We start from the raw sequence: 4497 nt of genomic DNA, 5'->3' as shown, positions 1-4497 counted from the left end.
GTGACTAGAGAGAGAGAGACAAAACGAGGAGATGAGAGAGAGAATGAGAAAAGAGAGGAACAGAGGGAGAAGAAAGGAAAGGAAGAAGGAGGAGGTGACAGCGAAGAGCTGTTCTATCAGCGTCGAGCTCCATCGACGTCGTCGAGCTTTTAGTGGTGAGGGGCTCTGCTCTTCTCCCTCCTTCGATCTGTCCTCTCCTTAGCCACAGCTGCGACAACAACGGCAGTAGCTTTCCGTACCGTCCCTTCTTCCTCCTCTTTCCTTCAACCGCAACAGCGACGGACGACAATAACACCACTCTTCTCTCTTTTTTCTCTTCTCTCTTTTCTGCGTTCTCTCTCTTAAGTTTGAGGGATTGGAATTTTAAATTTTCTGTCTTGAATTTGAATGTGGTGGTTATTGATGGATTTTTGAATCTAAATATATTGTTGTTGATTATGTATTAACTTTGTTTGATTTTTTTGAAATTAAAAAAAGAGATGGTGTTATTGTTGTGATGAATTTTTGAATTTGGATTTATTGTTATTGTTGATTCTACATTTGGCTTTGTTTGATTTTTTGAAATTAAAAAAAAATAGTTGGTATTGTTGTTGAAAATTTGGGGAGAGAGAGTGGAGTAGAGAGGTGTAAGACCCAGAATTTTCAAAAAGTAATATTATTATAAGTTAATTTCAATTTATTTATTCATTAAAGACTTTATTTTTAGAATTATTAAAATTACCTAAATTACCCTAATCCTAACCTTCTACCCCCACCGTCTTTTCCTTCCCCAAACCTAATACCTAATTGCCTCAGGAAACAAAGAACAGAAGAAAGAAACAAATGAAAGAAAGAAAAATAGAAAGGGGAAACGGGAAAATAGAGAAAGAAAGAAGGAAGGAAAGAAAGAAAGGGAGAGAGCGATCTGAGAGAGAGAGCAGAGGGAATCCAAAAGGAAGGAAGGGAGGGGGAGGCTCGCCGCCGTCGGGGTTAGGTGCCACCGCTCCCGGCGCCGTCGCTATCGCGGAGAGGAGGGACAGAGACCTCGCCGCGCTGCCCAGTTCACTGTTCTGCTACCACCGATTTGTCTTGAAGCCGTCTCTGCCGAGCCACCATCGATGCAAGGAACCGCGAGAGAGAGAGAGAGAGAGAGAGAGAGGAGTCATCGAGGGAGAAGAGGCTGTACAGAGGAAGGAAGCGTTGCTGCCTGCGCTGCTGCTGTGGGTTCGCCGTAGCCGTGGAGGACGCTGGAGGGAGGGTGAGTCAGAGGAGAAAGAGAGCAAACGGAATCTGATTAGAGAGAGTGAGAGACGCGATGGAGGGATGAGGGAGGAGTTGTTGTTGCTACTGAATCGCCGTGGAGCCCCATCACCGTCAGATCCATCTCCGTTCCTGCTGCCGTGGTGATGGCCGTGCCTCTGGTCACTGGAAAACCACCACTACTCCTTCTGCCCCGCCCCTGTTTCGTTAGGGTTTGCTGCTTTTCATGGTGAGACTGAACTTGTTTTGTCTCCTTCACCATGTTAGTTGGTTTTAGTTTCACCAAATATCCACTTCATGTTAATTTTAATTTGTCAGAATAAATTGTTACTATTCGGTGTTGATGTTGCTGCTGTTATTACTGTTGGTTCTAATGCCATTGCTGTTGTTGCTGTTGATTTGGAATAAGTGGGTTTGTCGCCTTTGCCTTCTTGGTAAGCGTTTTTACTTCCAGAACTTTTGAAATCGATACTCCAATATAAGTTATTAGAGGCTCTGAGCTGTTGGTATTGTAGGGTTAAGTTCCGATGATTTTATATCAAAGTTAAGGTCGCTGTTGGACCATCGGAGTTTCTGGCCGCTGTCGGAGCTGCCGCCGGGGCAGCTCGGGATTGCGGCTGTTCCATTTCACTCTTACTGTAGGTATATCCTATTGCGAACCCTCGCTGTTAGTTTTCTGTTATGTGTTATTAAGGTTTTTGCGATATTTATGTTTTAGGATTGAGTTGTCGGGTTTGCTTGTTGCAATTAAAACAGTTTCTGCTATTGCGGAAGTGAGCAGAACTGTGCTTGAAGCTGCAGTTTATTTCGGGTGGAGAGGAATGATTCTTGTGACGCCTTTAGTTTATGGGTTCAACTTCCGAGGTAGGGATTTACTTAAAATTCATTTTATCTTACAGAGTTGTTATAAATAGATATTAATGTGAGGAACATATGTCTGTGATTAAGATTGTCTTATAAATGTGGTTGTTTGCTGGACTGAATGACTGATTGCTTGTCTGCTTCAGTAGTTTGTGATTACTGAAAAGAAATTAGTTTGAAAGGTTATTTAGTTGATTATTATGAAAAGTGGCTTTCTTGGTTTTGATGCTGTTTTGAGAATGTAAACGAATCGGCTTTGGAAATGATTTGAAATATGAAAATGAATTAATTTTAGAAACAGTTTAATTTTGAGTTAGTCTGACTTTATAAATGATTTAGTATGTGAGCTGGTTTGATTTTAAAAATAGATTTGTTATTGGCATTGATTTGCTTTGAAAATAAATTGATATCGGAGTTGGTTGAATTTCGGAAGATGATGGAGATTTGGAAATAGTGAGAAAAGGTTTGAGAAATGTTTGGATGGAACCCGAAAAGGGTGGCAGAGTCCGAGTTTTAGAGGAGATACTGCCGAAATTTTATAAAATCGGAAGTTTTGTTTGAAGTAGTTGTTTAAAAAGATTTAATTGATTTATTTAGAAAAGAAAGAATTATGTTTTGGATTGAGATTGTTAATTAACGGAAAGAAGGATGATGAGGATTGATTTGAAATATGATTTTTGAATGAATTTGGAAATGGGATATGGATTAACGAATGATGATGATATTGATGAATAATGAATGAATTATTTATGTGGCTTATGAATTTGAAATATCTGAGATACGAGGTTTCCTGGATTAAGTGTCGTGGCTTGCCATTACGTGTACCAGGTTGAAAACTCGATACTCTGTTGACCCTACGACGTAAGTGTGACCGGGCACTATATAAATTCCCGGGAATGTTACCCCCATTGAGCAATATTGATTATTTGAGAAAAAGCTATGCATAGATTCTTGGGGATGCACGTCGGGGGACGGTCTAAGGACAATTCAGACTTGTTGGGTTGGCTGGATAACTGACAGATGAGCCTCATCATCCATAGGACAGGCATGCATCATATGCATTTGTATGCTTTGCTTGGGTTTGAACTTATTTTGGTTTGTCTAATTGCTAAACTGTTTTTAACTGCTACTTGAACTATTTGCTGTAACTGCTACCTACTTGTGCTTTCCTTGTCTATCTTGCCTGTGTTTGTCCTGGCGTGCTACATTTGAGAATGAACTTTGGTGCTGAATTAATGATTGTGTTGTTTGATTGCCTGGTTGGTTTCTGATTGAGATTTTTGTTATAAGAAAGATTAAACGTTTCTTTGAAAAGGTTTTGAACGATTACTTACTGGTTTTTAAAAGATTCATAAGGCAATGATAATCACTGAGTTTGAAAACAGTTTTCTTATTAAATATCTTCTTATGACAACTTTGAAACTGTGTGGTGAGACCGTGTGGTTAAGTTCTCACCCCTCTACATATTTACCTTTTCAGGAACCGGATGAAGAAGTATTAAGAAGAGTTATACTGCGTTTGGTTTATAAGATGTTGTATTAATTAGATTATTTTCTTCCCTCGTCTTTGTTATTACAAGTTTGTAAGAGGGATAGGAATCGTATGTTTTATATGTATACTATATTATGAGTTATTATGTAAGGAGTCTTGTATATGAATCTATACCTGTTTGTATTTTTCTTAAGATAAAGTGTTTATTTTCGGTTTTCTAAGAAATCAGCGATACAGTGTCGAATCACAGGCTCCTATTTTAGTATTTAGTATTTAGTATGTAAAGTAGTCGTAATACTTCTTGCTATCAGAGTAGCGCAGCCGGAAACGTGACTTCTGATAGTGAGAGTGTTACAAGAGGAGGTTGAGATAAACAGTGGAGTGAGGAAGGTGAAGGGAAAATATGATGATGAAGGGTATTTTAGTCTAAAATAAAAAAAAGGATGATTTTAAAACGTTTAGTAACGTTAAGGATGATTTTAATAACGAAAAAAGGTCAGGGACAAATTTGATTTTCACCCCAAACCTTAAAGACGAAAAAAGTACTTAACCCTAAATCAAATTAACTAGATTTGATTTACCATGCACTGCATGAGTTCAAAAGCATTTTCCTACTAAACCGAATCTATCTATTTCGATTTAGTACTGAACATGCTAATTCGAACCCAACTCATTTAATTTACATTGAAAATGTGTAAATTGAATTCACATATATTTGTCTCTCCAACTAATTCAAGTTTAATTGATTTGATTTACATGTAAATAACATATAAATCATGTTAATTTAATTCAATTTAGATGGAAGTATTCAAGACAAGACCGTGTAACCAATTCTGATTTAAGGTATTTGTATAATTTTAAATTCTATTTATTTTATTTATTTATATTTATTTATTAAAACTTGAT

This window comes from Arachis ipaensis, chromosome B02, assembly GCF_000816755.2.
Source record: "Arachis ipaensis cultivar K30076 chromosome B02, Araip1.1, whole genome shotgun sequence".
NCBI lineage: Eukaryota > Viridiplantae > Streptophyta > Magnoliopsida > Fabales > Fabaceae > Arachis > Arachis ipaensis.
The sequence above is the reverse complement of the archived record's forward strand: the minus strand, read 5'-3'. Positions refer to the sequence as shown.